Below are 8,167 nucleotides of genomic sequence, written 5' to 3'. Positions count from 1 at the left end.
TCATGCCCTCTTCTAGCCATCCCTGCACCTCAGCCCCACTCCTGTCCTGCCATCCCCACACTGGATTATAACTGGCTTCAGTCCATCTCCCCTTCTCATCATGAGCTTCCTGTGGATAGGAATAATAGATTGCTCACCTGTGTATTCTCAGCACCTGGCCCACGCTGGAACCATGTCCACAAATGTGTGAAAAATGGAATTTAATCAGACATCTAAATCTTTCAGCCTGCCTGTCTCCAAGCAGGTGCAGAAAAGCGCATCCCAGAAGGGCTCCCTCACTGCTCCTGAACCTGAGCACAGATAGAAACACCAATTTGCATATTCAGCATCATCACAGCAGTGCCTGGAGAACTTCTTTTGCAACTCAGAATACTTTATCTTTTTCATAAACCCTATTAATATCCACTAGGAATGGCCTTGGTCAGGGAGAGACTTGGGAGATTAATTAGGAATTTAGCTATTCAGCAAAAATATATATCTGAATCCAAAAATCTCTCCCTCTAACCGTTAGACTGAAGAAACAGCTGGCCACCCCAGGAGGCCCTGGGAGGCCAGCTTGGACCTCTGCTTTTCCTGGACCTGCCACTCCTACAACACTGGGGCAGCCTGGGCCCAGGGCCAAGGGGCTGCTTTTCTTTCAGTGCTTTGTGTTTCTTCTTCCCTCTGAAGACTCCAGTCCTTAGAAGCGGGGACCTGGCTATGTGTGGATGGCCCTCTGCCCTTCTCACGCTCACATCACTGAATGAGAGAAACCTAGCAGGGCTCCCCTGAGGAAGGCTGAACGAGCCTCCAGATTAAACAAGCACCAGCTATGGCTTGAGGACCACTCATGCTAAAAGAAAAAAGGACTTGGAAAGTGCATCTCCTTTCCAAGAGAAGGGAGGGGAAAGATTCAACAGTGGAAGGAACTGAAATATCCACTTGGATTATGCTATGGTTTGAATGTGTCCTCCAAAGTTCATGTGTTGGAAACTTGAGCCCCAGTGCAGCAGTGTTGGGAGGTGCAGCCTAATAGGAGGTGTCTGGGCCATGGAGGCTCTTCCCTGATACATGGATTAATGCTGTTATTCTGGGAGTGGGTTCCTTAAAGAAGGACAAATTTAGCCCCCTCTTGCTCTCTCTTGCCCTCTCTTTGCCCTTTTGCTGTGGGATGATGTAGCAAGAAGGCCTTCTCCAGATGCCAGCCCTTGATCTCGGACTTTCCAGCCTCCAGAACTGTAAGCCAATAAATTTCTGCTCCTTATAAATTACCCAGTCAAAAGTATTCTGTTATAGCAGCACAAAATAGACTAAGCAAGATTACTGTCCTAGGTGATGGTGGTCACCACCCCTCCTCACCCTGTGGGCCAGTAAAACCATTTATGTCCTGTGGCCACCATTTACAAGGTATGAATTAAGATTTAACTCCTCCTGCCACCTCGAGATTACTGTCCTAGGTGATGGTGGTCACCACCCCTCCTCACCCTGTGGGCCAGTAAAACCACTTATGTCCTGTGGCCACCATTTACAAGGTATGAATTAAGATTTAACTCCTCCTGCCACCTCGTGGTTGCACAGTTAACATCTAGAACCCAGTTATCTTCCCACCCATTGTCATTTATCAGTGTGTCAGAAACATTTACAAAAAGCCCTCATATCTCAGGTTGCAGAGGAGCCTGGATCCAGGATGGTCTCTAAAAACCATTTTGTCCCAAGCATATCTGCACTGTGTCTCCAGCTAGCTGAGAAGTGGGGGCATAACTGATCTCGGGAAGTGTCTGTTTTTCTCCAAATGAAGATGATTGTAAAGCCACTGACCTTTGAAGATGAAAGGGGCTTTAAAACAAGACTCTATGGACCTCCATATTTAGAATGAACAAATTTGCTGAAATCCAGACATACAGCGGAAATCCAGGAATACAACAGAATTATAGCACCAACTTGCTTGTCTGGTTCTTGAAGTGTTAACTACTCCTAGTACCAGGACCAGTCCTTCCTGGAAAGCAGCTGCTGCACCTAATTTAGTCACACCAATCTTAGGAAAGGTTTCCAGTTGCCCTCCCAAGGTGCAGGATTCTGCCTAGAGCTATTTATTTGAGGTTTTCTCCAGGCCCTTGTTTCACCTCTTACTTTCTAACAGCTTTTCCCCAGGCTTCTAAGGGATGATCCAAGCACCTCTCCCCACTTTCAGCCCAGCACCTCAGAAAACAAGTTTACTCCACCCCCACAAAGTATTCTAGGTCCTAATACTCTTCCCCACCCCTGTGAAATTCCCATTCCGCCAAGGTTTCAGCCCCCTGTTGGAGGAAAATATGTACTGAAAGCAATTCACACAAACTTTACTAAGGGGATCCCACCCGCAGCTTTCCACATTCCACATTACGCCTCTTATCAGACCTAAGGAATCTGGGGCTGGTGGAATTTCAAGCAGCCTAACAGAGAACCACATAACAATTCTGAGACAGAGAGGGGGATGTTAAACTGCTGGGGACACAGCATCACTCCCAGGCCACGTGCTCCTGGGACTGAGTGCCTCCAACCCACTCGGTATAAGAACCACTGACAGTATTTGTTAAAATGCAGAATCCTGAGTTCGACCCCCAGAAATACTAATTCTGTAGGTCTGGATGGAGTCCTGGAATCTGAATGTTTTACAAGGAATTCAGTGACTCAACTGCAGACAGTGCACAGACCACACTGAAAAGTACTAACTCACTCATGACCGATTCCTGCTTCTCAGTTTCCACCTTCTCCAGCCTCTCAAAGCTGTTTTCTCAAGGACTGGGAGCCATTAGTAGGGGAAAGGTTGACCCCAAGGTTTTCCATGTGGATAGCCAGAATTACCTCGACCAATACTCAATACTTAGGGGGAATTACAGATACAATTGTCTGGAATTTGCACCAACCTACTCCAAAAAATAGCTATAAAGAACACTACAAGGACACCTAATGATATTTGACCATCCGCTGCAGATTAGATAGTATCAAGGTAGAATTTCCTGATTTTGATAATTGCACCGTGGTTATATTCTTGTTCTTAAAAAATACACACTGAAGTATTTTAGAGATACCCCAACTTATTCTCAAATGGTTCAGATAAAATAATATACACTCATATGTATACAGGTACATATAGACAGCAAAGGATAAAGCACATGGGACAAGATGTAAACTGGTTAACCTGGATAAACAGTATGTGGGAGTTCCTGGTATTATTCTTACAACTGTTGTATGAGTCTGAAATTATGTATCAACGTAAAAAGTTACAAAGAATAAAATCCTCAGGTGAGTTTAAGACTGGAGGAGGGTACAGACTCCATTCTCTTTACTTACTTATATGTTTGAAATGTTCTATAACTTAAAAAATTACCTGTCCCAAGCTACACACGATGGTTTGACTGACACTGGCCCAGGGCCACCCAGACAGCCAGACACCATTGACAACATCATGGGAAAATGGATTGTGAGTTAGGAGAACTGCCTGAATTTGTGATGCCGTCCTCCACATCTCATCCTCCAAACTCCCAACACCAAAAGGAAAAATAACTTTGTACTTTAGTTTTTATAATGCTATCTTTTTCTGATGATAAAATTAATATCACTTCTTTCAGGGGGAAAATCTTATACAAAGGCGATTATAAACCAGAAAATAAAAATCACTTTTTAGACACACATTGCCTCTATCACAAAAAGAGTTTCTATGAGGACAAAGGAGTTCCCTAAAGCCCTAGAATTTAGATTGGGCTCTATTCCCTTTCCCTACATGGTTTGGGGATAAAAATTTAAGCCAGAATGATAAATTGATTTTTTTAAAGTTCTCATTAAACTGGAATAGAACTGTGAAAGGGATAGAAGCTGAAGATTATATGGATTATATAACAAGAGGATGCATATGCAGAAGTAATATCAGAAATATTTGACAACCACAGGGCACAAGCACTCACAACCAGCTAGAACAGATGTAGATTTAAGCCCTGTAGCTGGGCCAAGCATTGACCCTTTAGCTCCTGGATTCCAGGAGTACCAGGGAAGGCAGCAGCTATTTACTATTTCAATATTTTAACAACTGGGAGAGCCACAGTAGTGCGCAATGAATACCGGCTCTGTGCATGAGTGAATATTAGTTCTAATAAATGCAGTTTATTCCAACCCTCATGGGAGCTCTGCTTCATTAGATGCAAATCCAGTCTGTATTCAGAGGAGAGTGAGTTAGCTCCCCCAGAGCCCCAGATGAAGTTGTAGAAGACCAGAATATACCACCCCAAAATGTGCTACCCTGGCATAAGGATTATTTTGAGCTGAAGGCAACTGGGAAGAAGCAGACACAAGAAAAGCTCTCTGCCTTCCCCCTACTTGCCTAAAAGCAGTACACAAATTTACAAAGGCAAAGGTGTCCTCTTCCCCTCTCTACCAAAGAGGACAAAGGTTGATCACTGAAGACAAAGTTAGACCCCAAAGACACCAAAGAAATCTACACCACAAGCCTTACCAGTCTTTATCCATTTGCCTTCCCACAATTTGTCTTCCCCAGAGACAAAGTCTTTTTCTTTTGTCTTGTCACTTCTCTAAAAATTTACTATTCTTTGTTGAAGATGGCACATTAGATGGAATTCAAAGACGCCTCTTTGAGAACTACTCATTGCCTGGGTATCTCCCATGTACACAAGAGGTATCTATGTTAATAAGCTTCCATTTATTTTTCTCTTGTTAATCTGTCTTTTGCTACAGGGGTCTGTCCCAGCTAACAATGAAGGGTAGAGAGCAAATTATGTTTTCCTCCCCTGCTTCATCAAGACCCTGAAGTAATTTGAGTATAGCTCCAAAATGTTAATGCCTCACCCACTTTTCAAGTGCTACAGAGCCAAACACAATGGATTTGGGGGTGGGAGGTGGAAGGAGGGGAGATATGTGGGCATTATTCACACTTGCTAACAGATATCTCCTTTTGCTTATAGAAACTTGGGGGCAAAACAAATCCTTTCAGGACACTCCAGTGAGTCACAGGCTGAGAATAGAGATGAGCTTCATTGTAATTATCTGTAAAAGCTTCTTATGAACATTTTTGTTAGAGGAGTGGATTAATAAACTCCTCCATGAAACAATTACATTTTAGAAATTCATTCTAATTTCATGCATGGAACTTGGAAAGAAGTAAGAGTATTTTCATTATCTGCTCCTGCCCAGAGAATAGTAAGTTGGTTACAGAACTGTGGGGAAATCACAACTGTTCCTTTAAGTTATAAAAGGAGGGTAGAGACCACGTCTCTTTCCTTACACAATGCCTGGCCCCAGGTTGTAAGTAATTAATTACTTGCTTGATAAATGTTTTTTTTTTTTTTTTCCTTTTTGTCTTTTTTCGTGACCGGCAACGGATCGCATCCCTCAGTGTCGCGCCCGTACCGGACCAGGACCGGCCACGGGATTGCAACCCTTGGTGTTGCTTCCGCCCCTCGCTCAGCCAGTGAGCGGCCGGTCTGTATGTGGGATCCGAACCCTCGGCGGGAGCGCCGCCGCACTCCCAAGCGGCGTACTGTAGCAGTGCTCCACCGGGCCGGCCCGACATCTGCACTTTTAAATATGGTTTTCCATATTATCTAGCTGAAAGCTATTGTTTTGTTTTCCTGATTACACAGCACCTTCATCCTAAGTAAGATGCTTTGTTCTTAGATCATTTGTGCAAATAAAAAGTAACCGCTGGGTAAGGTTAAGTGAAGAGACACTGGACTTTTAAATGTCCTTTTCTTAAATAAAATTTGAAGCAAGGGAACAGAAATCTGGTTGTGACTTTATCACTGAGATTCTGTGTCATCCAAAAGATGAGGAAAATGACCAAGTGTGTCACCATGGAGAACTTTGGCATAGAATACATTCTAAGTCACTGGTTTTCCATCTTTTTCCTCTTAATTCAGTTCCAGAAACCCTCCCACAGGGTTTTTAACAATTCCCTGTGCCCAAAGTAACCCTCCCCCAGCCCCCACCACACTCATCAAAGCCTAGAAGAGCAATAGAGAGCCCTGCAAGCTCCCCTGTGAGGTCAAGGCAACTCACAGGGTGGACCAGTGCAGAGGGGCGTGCAGATTTCTAGAGCATTGAGAAAGGCCTCTCTCTCCCCCAATCCTTCCCCCAAAATCACACAGAAAGTTCTCTAACAGGGGAAAGAACGTTATTAAAGTTAAGGGATAAAATGAAAACTTCCCTTAGAAAGAAAGGCCACACAGTGACTTAGACTCATTCATTTATTCCTTGATTCATCCGTGTCCAACACTGTATATGTTGAGCATCCTCACTCAGAGGCCCTGTGCCAAGGTCCTGCGGGGGACAGAGGTGCCATCGAGGAACTCGGAGCTTCACGGAAAAGGCAGACATTTACAACTCACTGTGACGACTGCAGGATTCAGCACAAACATAGGGGGTTAGGGGGAGAGGGAAAGAGCACACTGAAATGTAAAACACAGAAACCAGAGCCTTTCCAGGGAATGAAGGAGACACCAATGAGGAAGGTCACTAGAGGGAGTCATGGAGAAGTGTTGGCTGTCCCAACAGCCATGCCCTCTTCTTCCTTCACGCAGGGCCTGGGTTTTGTTTGGCTCTTTGCCTCTGACTTGTGTGACTCCCTGCCATGGCCTGAATATCTGTGTCCCCTCCAAAATTCATGCATTGAAATCCTCCCCACGTGATGATGATATTAGAAGGCAGGGCCTTCGGGGGATGATTAGATCATGAGGATGGAGCCCCCATGAATGGGACAGTGCCCTTATTTAAGAGGCCCTTGAGAGACCCCTCACCCCTTCTGGCATGGGAGGACACAGTGACAAGGCAGCACCTATAAATCAGAAAGCAGGCCTCACCAGACACCAATTTGCCAGTTCCTTGATCTTGGACTTCCCAGCCTCCAGAAATATGAGAAACAAGTTTCTGTTGTTTAAAAGCCACCTGGTTTACGACATTGTTATAGCAGCCTGAAAGGACTAAGACAGAGGGGCCTACCCTGTAGACTGACTCACCCACGGTAATCCATTCCCTTGCCAGTGACTGATTTAATAAAGGACACATAACAGAATTTACAAGCGACACTTGAGGGGACATCAGCAGTGATGCAACCAGGAATGATTTCCTCTCTCATAAAATGATACTTCAGGAATGTATTCTATACCAAGGTTCTCCCACAGGGCATTGCTGTAACTCCATGTGCTGCCTGGAACTCTGGAAGCCATCTTATAACCATGAAGAAAACTAAATGCGACAAGGTTACCACGGCAGAAAAGAAACCCATTCTTTGATGACATTATTGGGTCATCCCAGAAGTGCCCTACCTCAAGATTTCTTATCAGTGAAATTAGAAATTTTCCTTGTCATTTTAGCTATGTGGAGCTGTTTTGTGATACCTACAGCCAAAAGCATCCCGACACAACGTGCTTCACAATTTTGTGGAGGCAACCCTCCCTGCAGGCCTCCTTGCTGTTACCAGTTCATCTGTTAAATAGACAAGCTAAATTCCCAAGGCCCGTACACAGAGTAACCTTGTTATTTTTTCCCCAGCTTTATTTATGAAAATAAAATTAATTTTCTAGCCCATGAATTAAACATTGCTGCTGCCGGCTGAAAGATTTTAGCAACAGCCTTTTGTTGGCAAAAGAAGCAGGATCCCTTCATATTCTAAAAATAAACTACAAGGAGTCAGAAGGGCAGGAAGGGAAGCAAAAGAGAGAGGCCATTAAAAGGAAAAATTGTAAAATCCCACTCAAGTCCAACTTCTCTAAATGGTCAGCCTGTGGTTGGACTCGAGACTGGGGAGTCCAAGTCTTCTCTAACTTCAGTGAGCAGATGAATCACCTGGAGATGTTGTTGAAATGCAGATACCGACTCAATAGGTCCAGGGTGGGGTCTGAGATGTGTTATTTCTAACAGGCTCCCAGGTGATGCTGATGCTGCTGGTCCTCGGACCACACTTTGAGAAGCAAGGCTCTTAAGGCTCAGGTGGCTGCAGCTGTGGGACTACCTGCATGTTTGTTCTAAAGCTCTGGGATGTCTCCAGGAAGAAGCCTGCAGCCTGAGGGGACCACAGAGCCCTCCAGCCTTTCCTAGTAAGCATCAGACCCTGCAGTAGCCCCACCACCACTTCAATGGAGAAAGTGAGGTGGGAATGGGAGTGGGAATGGGAATGGGAACACTGCCCCCTCCCTCCCCT

This window comes from Galeopterus variegatus, unplaced genomic scaffold (assembly GCF_000696425.1).
Source record: "Galeopterus variegatus unplaced genomic scaffold, G_variegatus-3.0.2 Scaffold2357, whole genome shotgun sequence".
Taxonomy (NCBI): domain Eukaryota; kingdom Metazoa; phylum Chordata; class Mammalia; order Dermoptera; family Cynocephalidae; genus Galeopterus; species Galeopterus variegatus.
This window is presented reverse-complemented; position numbering follows the sequence as displayed.